The sequence below is a fragment of the Meriones unguiculatus genome, chromosome 7 (genome assembly GCF_030254825.1).
Source record: "Meriones unguiculatus strain TT.TT164.6M chromosome 7, Bangor_MerUng_6.1, whole genome shotgun sequence".
Lineage (NCBI taxonomy): Eukaryota > Metazoa > Chordata > Mammalia > Rodentia > Muridae > Meriones > Meriones unguiculatus.
In genome coordinates, this window is record NC_083355.1 from 45,686,726 (window position 1) to 45,706,222 (window position 19,497).

General features: G+C 49.6%; 1 protein-coding gene across 13 annotated transcripts in view; it reads left to right on the forward strand.

The window, feature by feature from the left end:
• Nucleotides 1-19,497, forward strand: part of Rap1gap2 (RAP1 GTPase activating protein 2) — a 223,270-nt gene that overhangs the window by 144,281 nt on the left and 59,492 nt on the right. The window lies entirely within an intron of this gene.

Here is a 19,497-nt window from a genome sequence, read left to right on the forward strand (position 1 = left end):
GAACCTCAGCTGGGCAGAGGCAGGATGCCCATGCCAGACTCACTACTCAGGAGCCTCCGTAGATTTCTTAGACCATACCTGAGCCAGCACAGCTTCCTCAGTTAGGGCAAGGTGTCTGACCCACCTCACCTTCTTTGCTTTGCCAGGCGATACACTGTTTCAGCCTTGTCCTGCTTGAAAGCTTTGAGTCTCAAAGTAGCTTGAGCCCTTGGGACCGAACTCCTCACCATTTGTGACAAGTACTGGATATGCCCATCACTTTGGCTAGCAAGGCATTGGATCATGAACAAAAGAGTAAAGGACTCCCTTGATGCTTTCTCTCTCTCCACTCTCTCTCTCTGCTCCTCCTTTGTTGTTTGTGTTCCTAGCCTAGGTCATCTGGGGAGACACACTGGAAGCAAAGGCAGATGATAACTGTTTATGGCAGCATGTGCAGCTGGTCCCTTTTTCCTTGTCTTTGGGGCCCATAAACCTCACCGGGACTGGGTGTGTGTTTGCAATGAGTGAATGTTTATTGTGTGTGTCGGGGGTGGGGTGGGGTGGACTTGGATGCAAATGTTTTGGGTAACATTCCGTTGTGTCGTCCCGGTGTTGGGGTGTCTGGGGGTGGATACCGTAGGACTCTGCACTGTGAATGCATTTGTAGCCAAATGCTTTTCCCAAGCAGGAAATCGGAGCCTGGGACAGTCCATTCTTTCTCCCATAAACCTAGTTAGGGTCTTCGTTTGCCCCAGCACCCCATTTATCAGCCCCAGCTGGCAGAGCAGGGCAGGCAATCCTGTTATTTGACATATGGTTTACGGAGGGGAGAGCTGTCTAGCGTCAAAGTCCCCATGCATTGTACATGTATAATTAGGCTGCTGGAGCTTGGGGGCTGAAGTACTTATTAGGTAATCATTAACAAGAATATGGGGAAAGAAAGGAGCATGCAGTTTGCAGATGCTCCTGCAGGTTAACCTGAAGGGAAGCGCCGGCTGAGCCCTGCAGCCTTCCTCTGCCATGGCTGTCTGGTGAGGGAAGGCTGGGGATCCTTTAAGGGTGGCCAGGACTGATGGGGATGACTCAGATGACATCTGGACATATCAGAAGAATCACCCCCCTCAGTTTCTCATGAGCTTTCCCCAGCCTCTGTCTTCGCTCTAAACCAGGGGTTCTCAACCTTCCTAATGCTGTGACTTTGAATACTGTTCCTCATGTTGTAGTGACCCCAACCATAAAATTATTTTCATTGCTACTTTGTAACTGTAATTTTATTGTTGTTTTGAATCGTAAAGTAACTATCTGATATGCAGGATATCTGAAATCTCAATCCAGAGGTTGAGAACCTCTGCAAACCAGGCTAAACCAAGTGGTACCAGCATCAATGGACTGTGTTGAGCACATTTGTTGCGAGCCTACTGTGTGCTTTTGGGGTGACAAGCTCCAGTCAGCTTCAGGAAGGTGTTCAGAGGAGTTGTCTAGATCCACTGAAATTAAAAAAATGCCACTGACTAACAGTGCTGACCTGGATGGGTGGGTTCCTTGCTTTTTGCTTTGAAGCAGAGGCCGGGCAGCTGGGGCTCTCCAAGGCAGGATGGGGCTGGGCAGTACTGGATTGCTGCTGGTGACAGGGCACCTAATGCTCGATCAGGGGACAGTAGCACCCCCTGAGGAGAGTGGCAACTGAGACACGGAGAGAGCAGAGGCCCATGGGAAGGTGGGCAATTGTGTGGGAATTCAGCTCCTGACATTTGGACAGTGTGAGGTTGGATCCTTTGACCTGGTTATCTCCAGGCAGCCCTGGCAGTGAGCTGGGTACTAGTCTAGATGACCCTGCATGAGACTTGTGTGCTGAGCTGTGGTGTTCACAGCCACGTCACTGGCGGTACTCAGAAACCCTCCCTGGTGGGTAGCTGGTTCATAGTGCCCCGAGAAAACTCTTTCTTCAGGGGCAGGGAGATGGAAGAGTGCTCTGGCTGGGACAGTTGGCTAGTGAGAGGGGTGCAGGAGCTGTGGGTCAGGCCACATGCCACATCTCGCCATGATGAGTTCTGTCTGGGCTACTATACCGAGGATTCCCTCACCTCAGTTCTCCCTGGGCACAAGGCCAGACCAGTGCTAGAGAGGAGGAGGCTGGCACCGATGGGAATGGCCAGTGCCTATGACCCCAAACTTGCCGGAGATTGGGGAGGGAGTGGATGGCAGACAGAAAGTCTTGCTGGCTAGTTCCTAGTCCAGAGTCCTGAGTGTGCCATGCAGCAAGCACCAGCAAGAAAGTGAGCAGGGGACAGGGACAGAAAAGGGATGGGAGACAGAAGTGTCCTGATGAATAGGGGACTGTGAAGCCAGGCCTCTCATGAGGCTGAACTCCCTACCAGGCTGGCCAGGAGGCAGCTCGTGCCGTTTGTGTCTTTCAGAGCCAAGGAAACTTTTCTGGGAGGCCTGTGGCTTTACTCTTTCAGCCCTGGGGTCTATTTTCTCTTCTCTCTTCAAGCAGGAAGCCTCAGTGAGGCCCCCATTTACCTCCCTGTCTGTTGAATCCACCAGTTTCCCCTGATACAGACCCAGCAAGGTTTGTCTCCAGTGACCTGCAGATATTTCCACAGCTGTTTTTCCATCCCCTCCCCCCATGAGGCTTTCCAACATGAGTGCCATGTTGTGGGGGAAACTGGAAATTTCAGGCATATACTGGATCAAGACCAAGAGCTCTGCCAGAGGACATCACGGCCAGGAGACTCCTCGGTGCCAATGCCCTCATCTCAACCAGCACTGGTCGGCTTGGCTCAGCCACATCCTGGAAAGTCAGGCTGTCGCTGCAAGGCAGCCTTGTTCTCACTGCACCCTTTGAAGGCACATGTGGCCTCTCTTGACAACCACAGATGGAGCCTGTGGTAGCTTTTTTTTTTTTTTAAGATTTGTTTTTAAGATTTTTAATCTTGTGGGTATTTGCAGATTAGTGCAAGTGTCCACAGAGGCCAGGAGCTGGAGGTCAAGGTGGCTATGAGCTACCTCACATGGGTATTGGGGACTGAACGCTGGTCCTCTTTCAAGAACTGAATAGTGTAATAGCGTGTGCTTAACCATTGAGCTATCTCTCCAGCCCTGTGGTAGTTTTTTTGTTTTTAAATACTGTAACAAAATTTCTGAGGCTACATAGCTTTATAAAAAAGATGTTTATTTTGGCTCATGATGCTGGAGGTCCAGTACCTGGTGATGGTCTTGGTGGCAGGTTTAGAGTCAGGGACCACTGGACCCTCTTTTATAGAGCTACTGGCATTGGATAATGGACTCCGCCCCAATGGTCTTAGCCTACACTGATCAGTTTCCAGGCCTTCAGCTCGAACAAGCATCGATTAAACCTCTGCCCTTCAGGACTTCGTGATGGAGATCAGCTTTCTGTACATACCTTGGGCCATACACCCCTTCCACATTCTCACCCTGCTGGGTTCATCTTCATTTGGTGTTTTGAGACTTGGTTTCTCTGTATAGCTTTGGCTGTCCTGGAACTTGCTCTGTAGACAAGACTGACCTTGAACTCAAAGATCCACCTGCCTCTGCCTCCTGAGTGTGGGGACTACAGGCATGCACCACCACCACCCGGCCCTTCCTCATTTTTATCCTGTTTGGACTTTGAGTTGGTGCTTTATGACTTATAAACACCTTCCTAACTCTTGTGGTGCTTTATGGTGCTTTTTTTTTTTTTTTTTTTTTTTTTTTTTTTGAGACAGGATTTCTCTGTGTAGCCTTGGCTGTCATGGACTCTCTGTGTAAATCAGGCTGGCCACAAACTTACAGTGATCCCCCTGCCTCTGAATTCCCAAGGGCTGGGATCACAGGCGTGCATCACTGCACCTTGCTCTTGTGGTTCTTACAGCTGTAAGAGAACTGTTATTTTTCCCATTTTACAGGTGGGAAAGTTGAGGCACTGAGGAGTGAATGAAGCATCTCCCTTAGCTAGATGGTAAAGATACAAGCCTGAGTCTTGTGATTTCAAGCTTTATGTTCTTTCCCCAATCCCAAGAATAATCACTGTGTAAGCTGGGAAGTGGTGGCACACAAATTTAATCCTAGCCCTCAGGAGGCAGAGGCAGGTGGAGCTCTATGAGTTTGAGATGGTCTACAGAGCAAGTTTCAGGACAGCCAGGGCTAGAAGGAGAAACCCTGTCTCAAAGAAAACAAAAACCAAAACCGCCGCTAAGCCTCTGCTGCTGGAGCCATTGTGCCAGATACGTATTTCCCCCATTTGGTTTAAGTGCTCTGAAATCAGGAGCACCTCACACGCAGCACCATTCCAGGGCCTGCGGTTTTCTCTTAGTGGCACACACAGTAACACGGTATCTTATGACGGCTGCTGCTGTAGATGGGGAGAAATCTGGTCTGTGTAGACACGGCTTCTGCCCACCAGGGGTTTCCAGCCGAGAGGAGCGATCAGACCCAGCCATTAACTGTATTTTGATGTCTACCCAAATACAGACACCAAGTCAGGTGCTGCGGTGACACTGGTTGGGAGCTTTCCAGTGGCCGTGGGTGCTTAGCATGCATGGGACTCTGAATTCCATCACTAACACCAGAGAGACGGAGACACACAGAGACATATGGGCAGACTTTCAGAAGGGCAAGTGGTAGTTGGGTCTTATCAAGATGTGTCCAAGCCTCAATGTAAAACTTTTGAACCCTGGATGGTCATGGTTTGCAAGGCTGATTGTCAACCAAGTTATTTACCCCAGACTCAGTTTCCCCATCTGCAGAGTGGGCCGGGCCAGCATGCCTGCGGCACTGGTGTTGCTGAGGCTTAGGTAGAAGAACGTGTGTGAACTCACCAGATGTCAGCCCCCCTCCCCGGAGTAAATCCTCTAAGTCCAGTGGCTGTGTGGGGTAGGCGCTTCTGCGTGAGTCCTCTCCGTTCATCCTGGGAAACTCCCAGGGTGTGGGAGCAGGATCATTATTCCGTTTATAAGCCAAGAAAATGAAGCTGGAAGTCACAGGGCTGGCTGGTGGCCGGCTGTGGTTTGGATGCTAGTTGTCTGACTGTCAGCGGGTCTTTTCCCTGGACCGCAGCTGCTAGGAAAAAATTGGGGCCGGAAAGGAAATCTGGCTGATTAGGGGGTTGGAGGTGCTCAGGGTGCTTTATCAGATCATCACCGCTGGGTGTCCTGGGTGTCCTGCGTGACGGGGCTTCTCATTTGGAGGAAAGCAGGTGTAGGGGTGTGGCGGGGCTTCTTGCTCAAGGCCGGCTCATGTCAGGAGAAATTTGCATAGACGTTATCCTCCCCATCCTCCACCTCTGTGGAAAGTGGCCAATTTCACATCACAAGAATGGCTATTTGTCTCTGTGGTCTCCATTCTTCGTTCTTCTACTTGGAAGTCCTTGAGACTCTCAGGCCCTGGAACCGCTTCAGAGTGTGGTCATAATACCAAGGGGCTGAAGGAGAGTCCTTCCTGACCTCAGAGTTAGACCTTTCCTTCCTCTTCTTTGACATCCTCCCCACCTTACTCTCCTCTTTCACTTAGAACATTGACTTGGCTCTGCTTCTAGCTGACTGTGAGATGTTAAACATGCCAAGCAAACCTCTCTGGGTTTTAGTAACACTTTTCCTCAACTAGACCACCCTGGAGGCCACATGAGAGGGGGTAGGGGTACATTCTGGACCTGGATGAAGTGGGGGAAGAGGAGAGGGACTGAGGGTGAGCTTCCTGGAGTCCCCATCCTTAGCACTGCCTGGCCCAGAGGCCAGTAAGTTAGGCCTCTCTCTCCTGCTTCCTCACGCCCTGTTCATACATCCCTGTAGCAGAAGCATTCTGGGTATGGTGAGTCCTGCTAATCAGAGCCTGCTATGCGTCTAGAGCTGCAGGAATGGCAGGGTGGGGTGGGGACTCTACAGAAGGGCTCGTGGGGCCCTAAGCAAGAATAGGGAGAAGCCAGAAAAGGCAGAACAGGAACACAGGAGCCTGCACTGGGCCCTTGGGCTCACCGGGGGCAGAAAAGCTCGTAAGAGTTGCCTCATTGTGTGCTAATCAGCATTTCAGGATTTGGAAGGGACATTTCCAGAGCTATAGCTTCATCTCTCCCAAGGCTCTTGCAAGGCCCAGGCTCCATCTAGCTCTGTGCTCCTCTCTTTCTACCCATTCTGACCTTCCATGTTATTTTTCTTCTTCCTTCCTTCCTTCCTTCCTTCCTTCCTTCCTTCCTTCCTTCCTTCCTCCCTCCCTCCCTCCCTTCCTCCCTTCCTTCCTTCCTTCCTTCCTCCCCCCCCCTTCGAGATAGGGTTTCTCTGTGTAGCTTGGCTATCCTGGACTCAATTTGTAGACCAGGCCGGCCTCAAACTCACAGAGATCCACTTGCCACTTTCTGCCTCCCCGAGTGCTGGGATTGCAGGCATGTACCACCATGCCCGGCTCTTCCTGCGTTACTCTAACCTCAGGGATAGACCCGTTGCAAGGCTCAGTAGAGGCACCCAAGGACATCTGGTCTTTCTATCTCCCATGGGATACTCCTGGGAGTTCTAGAGCAGATACGGGCCAGGCGGGGATGGAAAGAAGAGGTGAGCTGTGTCCAGCGGGAGGACTGGAGAGGCCGAGGCAGGCCTTCTGGTGATCTGCTTCTCGTGCTGTCTTGGGAGCTGGAGTGAAGGAAGATCACCGTGCAGGCATTTATGAGGTGGTGGTCATGCCTCACCTTGCTGTGGCTGTAGTACCTACTAAGTGCTAAGTCACCGTATTCTCCGTTTTACAGGTAGGAAATGGAGACCGAAGGCTGATTGGTTAGCCCCACTGCTCGCCAGCAGCAGAACCGTGGGTTGAAAGTATGTCTGTCACATGACAAATCTATGGCTGTCTCTGGTGCACCACAGCCCTGTTCTGAGGGATTTGATTATGCATGCCTAACTTCTGAGCCTTCCTCTCAGAGAGATCCTGGCGAGGGTGCTGGATAGTTGGGGAGCCCAACATACTTATGCTGGGAAGAGACTCCAGGACCAAGGGGAGGGCCTGATCCCCACTTCTCCCAACTCAGCACTTAGGCACCCCTGGCTCTGAGCTTTAAGTGTGGTGTGAGTCTCCTCAGGCCTTTTGCTGTATTTCTTTTAAAAACTTCTTATGGGGTATTTAAGGCATGAAGCAACTGCTGTCTGTTTTTTTTTTTTAAAGTGCATTAAAAATTATTTTTAAAAAACAGAGCAATACACCTAACGTTACAAAGGAATCCAGGCTGTTCCTGACAGAAAATAGCTCCCCATGCCTCTGTCCCCTTCCCACGAGTCCCACACCTCCAAGCAATTGCTTGCTGTTTTAGCTGCGTCTCCCACTTTGGGCATTGGTCCTTGGGGATGTATTATCTGCTGCCTTTTACTTTGTTTTCATTTTTCTTGTACCTAGGGCTTCCTAACTCACAGGTGGGGATGCTGAGGGGCCTATCTTGAGTTCTACAGTGCCTGGTGCACTAGTCTTTAATGCCACTGAGGCCCCTGGCATCCTTTGCTCCAGTCCTGTTTTCAAGGCAGCAATGGAAGAGGAGCCTGCTTTTCACTCTTGTCTTTCCTGGGCCCCAGGTACCTTTCTTTCCTAAGCCTCTGGCGAGGTGCTCTTTGGGAGCAACTCCTTTTGTCCTATGACATACATGTAGTGACTGCCAAGCCCTGGGTTACCTGGAGCAGCAGTCCCAGCAGCAGAAGGGTCAAAGGTCATGGCTAGTCAATGTGGACTAACAGCTCTGGGCGGGCAGACACCCAAATCCTACAGTTCCTTGTTTGATGTTAAGGAAGTTGTCCAACGTCAGCAGCTGCCGCCACCTTGGTGGCAGCAACAGCCTCGGCAGTGCTTCTGAAGCGGAGGGGGTCGCCGTCCTGGGGGGCACGGGCACAGAAAAGATGATGGAATTCTTGAAGAGCTTTGTGGTGAGTGACCTTAGCTGGGGGTCCTTGGCAGACCTTGCTACTGGAGGGGCTCTGGGCAGAAGTGGGTAGAACCCCACTTGGCAGGGAGCCCCGAGAGGCTGTTTGCCTACTATAGGCACAGAGGCCTCCTGTCAATCAGGGGAAGGAGGGGCAGAAGTCAGTGACAGATTTTTTTTTTAAGTGTGTGTGTTGTTGTTGGGGGAGTACGGGAGGAGGAAAGGTGACGGAGTCAGGGACAAGACTTTTCTTGCCTAGCCTAGGTCTGAGGTGGGACTCTGGCCTAGGGCTGAATCTTACCTGTGTGTTCTTCTGAGAAGGCTTCTTGGCTCTGGGCCAGAGTCCCAGAGGCCCTCCTGCCCACCGAAAGGCACATCCCAGGTTGGCAGTTCTAGAACACAATTGAGAAGGAACCTGCTGGATTTCTCCTTAGCCTAGAGTTCTGAGTGTGGTTATGAGGCTTGGGGTGCAGACTGAGGGAAACATGTCCTGTGCTACTGCCCGGGATGTCTGATGGTCCCCTGCTTGGGCCAGAGCTTTTGGGTCCTTTCTGGTAGACTTAGGTGGCCTAGACTAATATAACGCAGCCAGGACTGCTCAGTCCGCTGTCCACACACCTGCTGGCCAGGACTGCCTGGTTCCCTGTGTACATACTTGCTGGTCAGAGACTAGCTTGTCTTCTTCACCTCCTCGGCTGTGCTGTCTCTTGTCTTCAGGGAGCTGAGGGTGGCTGTAGGTTGAGTATGGGGAATGATGGGATGTAATTTGGAGACATAGTTCCCAATCTCAGGCTATAAGGGCATTGTGGGACTGATGTTATCAAACAAATGTCTTGATTCCTCTGGACCATACAGGGACAGGTAGCAGGAACTGGAGGGTCTGAAGCTGGGAACTGGATGCATTATTTCTAAAAGATCATGTGGCTGCTGAGTGGGGAACTGTGAGAAAGGGGTGTCAGGAAGGAGTCCAACGAGAAGGCCCTTGAATGGCAGGGGTTTGGGGAGACAAGGTGATGGAGTCAGGAGAGGACGATGTCATCAGACCTGTGTGAACCTGACTGTGGATTTGCAGAATTAAGTGCTGGTGGGAGGAGTGGGGAATGAGCCGAGCGTGGGGATGGAGTACATCACTGTGATGGCGAGACTCGTGGGCCGAGATTTCTGAAGTAAAGATCTGAAGAGAGTTCCCTTCTGGCCTTGAGTTTGAGATGCCCGTAAGGCACGCAGGTGAGATGGTGCGTCTTGTCCTGATCCTGCTTCTGCCTTTTATGGAAGTGTTCCCTTTTCCTCAACATCTCCATCTCTGTAGCAGCCCCCTCCCCACCTGGTGATCATGAGGAGGGGGAGTGTGGGTGGTGTTTGTAAAGTGCCTGATCAGTGACCAATGCTGGCCTATTTCAGGAACTCTACGAGAGGACATCCTGAAATTTCTTATATCATCTAAGTTTTCAAGTTGGACATATTCAGCAGCTTTCTGTTGTCCAGAACAGAGTGTGATACTGTGTCTCATAGGCTGATTTAGATTCTAAATTTAGTGCGTTCCACCCATGCAGAGATGGCTTTTAAACACTTAGTTGATTAATAATGAGTTGATTACCAATGTATAAGAATTGAGAGCGCTTACACAAAAATTTGGATTTCTGGCTTATCTTGAGAACTCTAGTCATTCTGAGCTTGCATTTCTACTTGGCAGCCTCTCTAGAGCTAAGCAGTGGTTGTCTCTTCTGATGCTTTAATGTTATCTTACTCCTCCATTCTGTTTAAAAAAAATCTAAGTGAAATTTATAAAACATGAAATTAATCACTTTAAAGTAAACAATTTGTTGGCATTTCACAAGGTCACAATATTGTAGAACCACCGCCCTTATCTAGTTCCAAAATATTTTATTTTCACCATCCTCAAATAAACTTCCCTCAACAGTTTGTCCCCACCTTCTCCACCCTCCCCCACCCACCAGCAAGCACCAGTCTGTTCTCTCTAGATATTTTATAGGAATGCAGTAATCATGCTTCTGTACAGCAAAAGAAGCAACAGAGGGAAAAGGCACACTGTGGAGTGGGGAAAATATTTACAAACTACATACAAGATAGGAGGCTGTGGGGGCTGGAGAAATAGTTCAGTAGTTAGGAGGAGTGCTTACTGCTTTTGCAGAGGAACAGAGTTCAGTTCCCAGCACCCACATCAGGCAGTTTATAACCACCTATAACTCAAGCTCCAAGGATCTTATGCCCTCTTCTGGCCCCCACATTCACCCACACTCATGTGGCATACAGTCACACTTACACACACACACACACACACACACACACACGAATTAAAAAAAAAGATAGTGGGCTAATTTACATGCTCGAGAAGATTTTAAAAAATATTTCTCCAAGGAAGACATTCAGATGACCAGTAAGCATGTGAAAGGTTTTAATAACATTAGCTGTTAGAGAAACACAAACTGAACCATAGTGATAACATCCTCCACCCCTTAGGAGAACTAGAACCTCCCCATCCCATCCCCCAAAAAGATAACAAGTATTGGTGAGAGTGTGGGAAAGCTAGGATTCCTGCAACATTCCTGGTGGGGATGTGAAGTGGAGCAGTTGCTGTGGAAAGCTACAAGGAAGTTACTCAGGAAATTAAAAACACACACAAAATGAGGGAGCTGTTTCGATAAAAAACAAGCTTGAGGACCCAAGTTCTATCCCAGAACTCAACTAAAGAAGAATGTGTTGGCTATTTTTGGATTCCTTCCATTTCTGTGTGGAATTTAGGGTCACCTTTTGAGCTTCCACAGTGGGGTTTTCTAGGGACGATGTCAAATGTGCACACGGCTCTGCTTGGTATTGTAGTTGGCTCCTTTTCTTAATTGCTGTGACAGAAGCAATTTAAGAGCAGAATGGTTTATCTTGGCTCATGGTCTCAGAGGGATTTAAACTCGTGGTGGCAAGGGCCCGTGGCAAGGGCAAGGGCCTGTGGCAGATGGAATCAGAATCGGCTGTAACCTTCAAAGGCTGCCCCACCTCTTAAAGGACCCACAGCCTTCAAAATAGCCACACAGATGGGAAACAGGTACTTGATGTATCAACCTGTGGTGGCCATTCCAGACTCACTAATCCGCATTAACATTATCAGGCCTTCCCGCCCATGGACATGGCATACCGCTCCATCAACGTGGCTTCAGCTTCTTTCAGCAGCATTTTATAGTTTCCAGTCTTAAGTCTTTTGGTTACATTTGTTCTTTGGTGCATTGTCTTTTTAATGTGGCTATGATTGGAATTGTTTATATTTTTCTTTTCACTTTATTGCTGGTGTACAGAGAAACACAACTTTTTTTTTTTTCATCCTGCAGTTTTGCTGGTTTCATTTATTAGTTTTAGAGCCCTTTCTGTTTGTTTTTCTTTATTTTTGGTTGCCTGCATAGGCTCGTTGTTGTAGGAAACTAGTTTTGTTTCTTTCTTCATTGTGGAAGCTTTTTTCCTCTGGCTACAGCCGTTAGCATTCTGAGCAGCAGTGGTGGCGGCAGGAAGATGAGTCTCATACCCAATCGCAGAGGGCTTACCATCAAGCATGCTCATGGCTCCTGATCTGTTAAAAAAAAAAATAATACAAAAGAAATAAATGAGCCAGTAAAGCTCCTTGTCGTGTTGGAGGCGTTCTCCTTCATTTTTAGTTTTCTGAGTGGATGTATGTGTGGGCGGGGACAACCTCAGCTGTCCTTGGTGGCAGTCTGCCTTGATTTTTGAGGCAGCATCTCTCCTTGGCCTGGAGCTTACAGCGTAGTCTAACCTTGCTGGACATGACGCCCCAAAGATTTGCCTGTCTCTGTCTCCCAGCACTGGGATTACACGCCTGGATTTGTTTATGTGAGTTTTAGGGGATCAAACTTAGGCCCACGTGCTTTCCAGCTCAGCTAGTGCTGCCTGCATGAGCCTGGGTGTGGCACCGCCCATCAGGCACAGGCAGCGCACAGCAGCCGCCCGCCTGAAGAAAAGTGGCTCCCTCTCCCCCAGTGGCCAGTAAGTCTTCAGTGGGGTCCAGCCTCATAAGCCTCTCTTCCATCCGTGCTAGCATGTTGATCGGCTTGCTCTTGTACTCATCTTGTGTAGATGACCATAGCTGCTGTGAGTTCATGAGTGCAGTGACCATGCCATATTCAGAGGCCTCATTTCTCAGCACTCTTCCCCCCTATGTTTTTTCCACTGTGGGAGAGCTTGATAGAAATGTTCCCTTTAGAGCTGACCACTCTGAGATGTTCTGGGCCTCTTTACCCACTGCAAAAAAGGAGTTTCATTTTGACCAAGGTTTGAGAACAATAGGTATAAACAGATGTTTAGAAGGCAGTTTGACCACATGTCTACTTATGGAAAGGATAGTGACAGATCTCCCCCACGGTTTATGACCTCCCCAGACACACGATATTTGACTAGGTGGACAGTACCAGCTATGAACTCCCTTCAGTGGAGCTCGCTGTCCAGGTCAGTTCCGGCCTGATCTCTCTCTGTCTTACAAACATGGCAGGTCTTCAGCAGTAGAGCTCTACTGTCTAACTGTGGTGGTTGGTCAAGAGTGATGGCGATGGCCTGTGTTGTTTGGGGAGTCTCTGGGCCTCAGATTCTTTCTGAATCTCGAAAGTAGGTGTTTGTCAAGTACTTCGGCATCAATTATTTCTTTTTTTCCTCTTCTATTAATGTCATAGGCTACATATTTTTCTTATGTTGAACCGATTTTGCATTTCTGGAATGAAATCAATGTGGTATATAATTAATATGCTGTTGGCTTTCGTCTGCTGGTATTTTGCTGAGGATTTTTGCTTCTGTGTCTGTTGGGGTTCTTGGTCTGTGATTTTCCTTTATCTGATGTTGGTAATTCAGCCCTCAGGGAGTGGGGCAGGAAGTGTCCCCCTCTTATATTTTGGAAAGGGTCTCGGGAGATCGGTCTGAAGCCCTCTTTAAGAGGCAGAATTAACTGTGGAGCCGCACGTCCTGGACTTTCTTGTCAGGGCTTTTACGTTTTTGAATCAGCCTTTTTGCATCTTACCATTTGCTCTTTCATGGCCTGGCTGCTACCTGACTCAGTCATTCAGGGGGGATTTAACATGTCACCCACTCTTTAAGACGCCCTCTATATGAACTCCCAGACACCGCCCCACGCTTCTGTATCTTGTTCCATCTCTGCTCGAGCCCCTCTGCTCAGGAATGGGGCCTATGATAGACTTTCCTCAGGGGGTCTGTGGCCACCTGAGAACTGTTAGAAATGCAGGTTATCTGGCTAAGGCTCAGACATGCTTGGGGCACACCTAAGGAAGCTAGCTGCATTATAACGGGTCTCCTCTGTGGCTCTGGAGGCTCCAGACCCCAGTGGAGTGAGAGAATGCAGAGGGGCTGGCCCATCATGGGCGGGAGGAGAGGGCAAGTGGAGGAATGAGGGGTGTGCAGGTGTCCTGGGGGGAGCGGTGACACTTGGGGGGGACAAGTCTTTCTTCTGGAAGGAGGTGGTTGGCTGGTCTTTGTGAGGAGTGCAGTGCACATGGCCAGGGCATAGACAGCTCTGTGGAGCGGGAGCTCTGGACTCTCCAGAATCTAGATCAGCTCTGTCCATCCAAAGGAATCATTCCTGGCCACTCCAAGGCCTGAGACTCAGTTTCCACAGGTTGCTTCAGATTTGCCCTTCTTAGAAGAGCCTTCAGTTATGCAGTCAGCACATATTTCTTGAGCACCTGATATTCAGGCCCAGGAAGGAGGCTGAAGCAACCCAGCCGTTAGCCCTGGTCCTCTGTCCTGATTCTCCTGTGCGTGGGGAGTTATGAGGCAGCAGCAGACCAGGTGTTCTTATGGTGTACTTGATGCTCTGGCAGCCATGGGTACGTCTCTGATGCCTCATGGGTGAGTGTGCGTGTTCTGGTGTCCGGCTCGCCCAGATTTATGTAAACCCATTGACAAAACTCCGAGAATCTTTTATATGTGTGTGTGGGTCTGTGTATGGATATGTGATGTGTGTGTGTGTCTGTGTGTGTATGCACGTGGGCATGTTCTTGGCTTTGTATATAAATGTGGATGCAAGTGTATGTGTGTGTGTGTGTATGTATGTGTGTGTGTGTGTGTGTGTGTGTGTAGTATGCACACTCCGAAGAGTGGAGGATAGCAAACCCCTTCCTCAAGAGGAGTATGGAGCGGAGCCCAAAGCTGGGGTAGGCACATGCTGTGCAGGTAGGTGTATGGCAGTGGGCTTTTACATCATTTCTGCATGTGCGGGAGAGCAGCGGTGCGGAGTGAGTGTGGGTGGAGGTCCCATGGACTAGGGAACGTAACAGAAAAATAAATTGACTGTTTATTTTCAGGGAGACGCCTGGGCCAGAGGGAGGCAGGCAGGTGGGAAGGGCACAGAGGGGAGAAATGGGCTGCTGTGGTTACCTTCTGCCACCCACAGGATCTGCAGCCACAGATTTAACTCACTCTGCATCAGAACGTTCAAATAAAAACTTATGTCTGGATGGATCTGGTAGTGTATGCCTATAATCCCAGCTGGTCAGGAGGCGGACGCAGGAGAATCACTAAGTGAAGCCACAGAATGAGCTCAAGGCTGGCTTGGACAACCACGTGAGACCCTGTCTCAAAGTAAAACCTGTTAAAAGCTGGGGGTAGAGTTTAATGGTAGAGAGCTTGCCTAGCATGCACAAGGCTCTAAGTTCAGTCCCCAGTGTGCGCTTGTGTGCTGGGGAACACACACACACAAACACACACACACACACACACACAGAGAGAGAGAGAGAGAGAGAGAGAGAGAGAGAGACAGAGAGGAGAGAGATTTAAATTACATGGAAGACACAGTAGATTATATTTAAATTCTGTGGCATTTCATATGTGTGCCTTGAGCATCTATGGATTTTGGTGTCTGCAGAGGGTCCTGGAACCAATCCTGTCTCACACAAATGTTATCTTCCATTCATTGCTTCCACCTCTTCACTCCCTGTCAAGAAAAAGATCAGGCATGATTTCTTGAGATTTCCTAAACCCCAACAGTTTCCCACAGTTCCTGTCTGTGTCGTTCCTGCTGCCTCAGAGCTCCTCTAGCACTACCTTCCCCAAGGACTCTCTTTGCCCTCTAGAGGAAAGACCAGACAGTTTCTATATTGGGAGGTGAAGAGGACAGGGACTGAACAGGATGGAACCCTGGGGCCCAGCCTGTGACTTCCCTGGCTGGGCTGGTTCTGTGATTATTTCATGGCCTAGTTGACTGGCTGTGAAAGCAGAGCCCAGGGGGGAAATGCTGGCCACTGCTCCCATTTGGGTGGCAGCAGCTGTTGCTAATAATAAAATAGACAGCTGAGCTGACAGTGCTATTGAATCATGTTCCTCAGTGAGATCCAGAGGGCTGGTTTCTTTGTGGAAGGAGGTTCCTTTCCTGAGGATGCCCTGGCCATGGCTTCCTTCTGTCCGACAGTATATTTTGGAAAATGCTAGGGAGTCAGTGGGCATTTATGGGGTAGCATGCCCTTGGCTGGGTGGAATTTTCTCAGAGAGATGAGGGTGGGTCCAAATGGCCACAGTGCAGTTCCAGGCTGGCCTGAGTCACCTTGCTTCTGGGTGGAAAGGGAGCCCTGCTCTTTGCCAAGGGTGGAATTGTCCCATTGGAAAGTTCAGCGAGTCACTGAGAAGTTGGGCCAACCCAGTGGAGGCGAGCTCCCATTGGCTAGTCCCTGTTCTAGAGCATCATCCATAGAGGAATCTTCCACCTGGTGTGTCACTCACAGCTGAGGGTGAATCATGGCTCGTCTACCTTCCGTGCCAGCCCCACGGCCACGGGGTGCTCGTCTGCAGGAGTCATCCCTGAACAGCATCTGTGGGGAGACTGCCGGGGTCACAGAGTATTCCAACGCAGCTAGAGCATCTTTCAGCACGGCAGAGCGTGTTCTGGCAGCTTCCGACGGTCCTGTCGGTAGCTGCTGTCTGCTGGGCATTTGCTGTGCCCTGGCTGGGTGGGAGACCCTTGGAGGCCAAGGGTTATTTGCTTTCGTTTGCCGTGGAGGGAATCGAGAGAGTAGTACACTATTACCACAGAGTTGGGAGTGGCTGGATGGCTGTTCCAGCCCTGGGCTCTGCAACCAACCCATTGACTTGCAGGAGGAGCCTGGGTTCTGGTGTCCGTCTCTCAGGTCTATATCCCATTTCGTTCCATTCGACCTGAAAGGTGTTTGATCCAGAGGCCTCCGTCCGGCGGGGCTGACCCATCCCCTGCTCATCAAATGCACGCATTCTTTTCCTTTTCCACCTTTGCCTTGTGGTTCCTGGTGTCTGGTACTATGTGCTCTTCACTCCCTACACCAAGCCATTTCTCTTTATCCTGTAAGCCTGCATTTTGCAGAAGCCTTTCCTGATGTGTTGATTTTAACTGTGTGTGTGTGTGTGTGTGTGTGTGTGTGGCTAGAGTTCTACATCAGGGCTGTCTTCTTCAGTTTTTTTTTTTTTTGAGGCAGGATCTCTCACTGAGCCTGAAGCTCTCCCATTGGCTAGTGAGCTGTCCCGAGTGCCTCTGGGATACTCCCCAGTGCTGGGATTATGGGCACGTTGCTCATAATAACCCCACTTTTCACACGTATGCTTGAGACTTGACTTCAGGTCTGCGTGTTTTGTGGGCCAAGCACTTTATAGGCCGAGCCACCTTCCCTGGCTTACACCCACGCATTCTTTTGTAGTTCTCTACTCATGAAAAGGTAGAACCCGATTGCTTGTCCATCAAGCGTGGGGTGGATTCCCTAGTCATTGATTCCTACAATAGGATAAAGTGGGGGTGATGGGGTAGGATTTCAGATTGAACGATGGAGGAGGATACAGCTTTTTCTGTGTGGCTCGCTTGTTCTTACTGTGAGCGTAGCGGTCACATTTTGAGGGTGCTCACACGGTTTAGTGGAGAAGCCTCTTTGATGAAATGTGCCTGTGTGAGTGTACCTGCCCCAGTGAGGCCATCAGTAACTAAATTTCATCCTCACGTGCCATTTTTGACTCCCAAATTCATGCTCCATAAATGGTTTGGAACCACTGAGTTCTGGAGGTGTCTGTTACCCAGCAGGCGGGAAGTCTCCTGTAAGATGTGCTTCTCACGGTGAATGGGGAGACGGCTCAGCGGTTAAGAGCACCGGCTGCTCTTCCAGAGGTCCCGAGTTCAAGTCCTGGCACCCACATGGAATGCAGGTGTACAGGCACATAGGGCACTGGTATTCATAAAAATAAACAAATAATCTTAAGAGGAAGAAGAAGAAGTTCTTCATATGTGTGTGTCCTCCGCACGGGCTGTCCCCTGCAGCCTGCAGCGCAGCCTGCACAGCTTGTCTCACAGTGAGGATCGGTTCCCGGGAAGCTGGATCTTTCCTGGGATTCCCAGCATCCTGTTCATGTCGTGAAGGTGTTTCATCAGATGAGGTTCAGTGATCCATAGAAGGGGACTGTTAAAGAGGTTTCTGATTACCAGCTGGGAGTGAGCTGGGTTTAGGGGTGACTCAGGGAAGCACGTGGAGATAAGTGTGTACTTGAGAATGAGTTGGCTTGAATCCAGGGCTCTCTGTAGGCGCCGGAGACTGTGACCTGTGTCCTGGCAACTCCCCGTTGTGAAGCTGTGGGACAGACCTGAAGCTGGGCTTGGGGGAAGAAAAAAAAAATCTGCCAGTGCCCCCACTTATGTATCAAAACCTTTAAAACCAGATTACACTCGAAAAGCAGCTTAGGAAAATGCCAAAGAGCAAAACAAAGAAATGCCCTTACCTGAGATCTCACCTTGGTGAGTGTCTCCCAAGATGCTTCTCAGTGCACACTCGTCCTTCAGACGTGCCCATGCAGACGCAGGCACCGTTGTATGTTTAACTGGACGGCAGAAGGCAGGGGATCACCTTCCTATCCCGTGTCCAAGCCTTTCCCTCAGCCCTGCACTGCCAACTGGCGTGGGCAGAATCCACGCAGATTTCTCTTGTGGGAGCCTCTGTCTTTTCGAGACAGGCTGTCCTGGCTCTCATGTGCAGGTGAGGATGACCTTGAATTCCTGCTGCTCCTGCCTCCACCTGAGTCCTCCACCTTGCCCAGCCCTGGCGGTTTTACTGTATGGGGGCACTGCTTTCATCGTTCACTCCTTCTTCCTCCAGGCACTCTCCCATTCCCACCGTTTTAAACTGGTAAACGTCCCGTGTGGGCGTTGTTCATATGTTACTTTGGGGTCAGTTCCCCTGAGCAGCTTCAGTGAACCAAAGCATGTGAACATTTTAAGACTTTGGACACTGAGGTGCCGAATTGTCCCCTAGAAAGGGGTGTGCAGTTACACCCCCCCTGCAGGCCCTGTGTCCATAACCCCTTATTCTTGCCAGCGCTGGCCAGTGTGATAAACAACATGGTCTTATTCACCATGTCTGTTCCTTTAATGACTAGTTCTGTTTCTCCTTAGCGGGTGCTCTGGCCTTCGTGTATCTTTCTTCACAAAAATGATCCATACAACGCTGCAGGTCTGCTGTGGAAGCCGCCCAACTGTCAGCGGGAAGGCCCCCACCTGCCCTTATGCATGGAGCCCGAAGTAGTTTTTTGTGCATGCATACAGGCTCTTTCATTCAGTAAGATATAAACGTGAGATCATCTTCAATGTGGTGGCCTCCGACCGGCTTTTCCCTGAGTCTGGGAGAGCGTCTTTCCCGCATAGTAGAAACTGCTGCTTTTCAAATTGTTGCACAGGGTTTAAAAAATGTGTCTGTTTCAATAATTCCCACGCCATAAGCTCACCCATTCAAAGCGTACAGCTTACTGCTTTTGTGTCCGCAGGGCTGCGCAGCCACAGTCGCCGAGAGATTCTCTCCCTTCTTCTGTCTCTTGTCCTCTATTCTTCAGCCACTTCTCCTTCAGCTGCCACCCACTTTCTGTCTGTGCAGACGCTTGCGTTCTGGACACTTTAGGACTCGTAGACAGCCGTCTACTACACAGCCTTTCATGTTTGTCTTTTTTTGCACTTACTGTAATTTTCGAGGTTCATCTGTGGCCATGGTGCTCAACCTGTGTATTGTGACCCCCCCTTGGTTGCTTATCAGGTATCTTGCATGTCAGATATTTACATTGTGATTCATAACAGTAGCACAATTACAGTTATGAAGTAGCAACAGAATAACTTTGTGGTTGGGGGTCAGCACAACGTGATGTATTAAAGGGCTGCAGCCTCAGGAAGGTTGAGAACCGCCGTTCTATGTGATATTGCAAATCAATGCTTCTTTCCTTTTTACGACTGAATACTATTCCACTGCACCTATATGTCACATTTTGTTTGCTCATTTTCTGGGTGGACTTTTGGAGCTTTTACCTTTCTGCGTGTGTGAAAAATGCCACGGTGAACACTTGTGAACAAAAAATTTGTGTACCTGTTTTTGGTTCTTCGAGGGCATACACATTGTAATAGAATTTCCAGGCCAGGCGATGTCTCGATGTTTAATTTTTCTTTGTTTTTTTTTTTTTTAATTGAAAGTAGACGTTTTCATATAATAATCTTTCTTTCTTGCGATGGGGACTCACTGTGTGGTCCTGGTGGGCCTGGCACTTGCTGTGTAGACCTTATTAACCTTATACTCACAGAATTCCTCTTGCCCCTACCTCCTGAGTGCTGGTATTAAAGGCCTGAG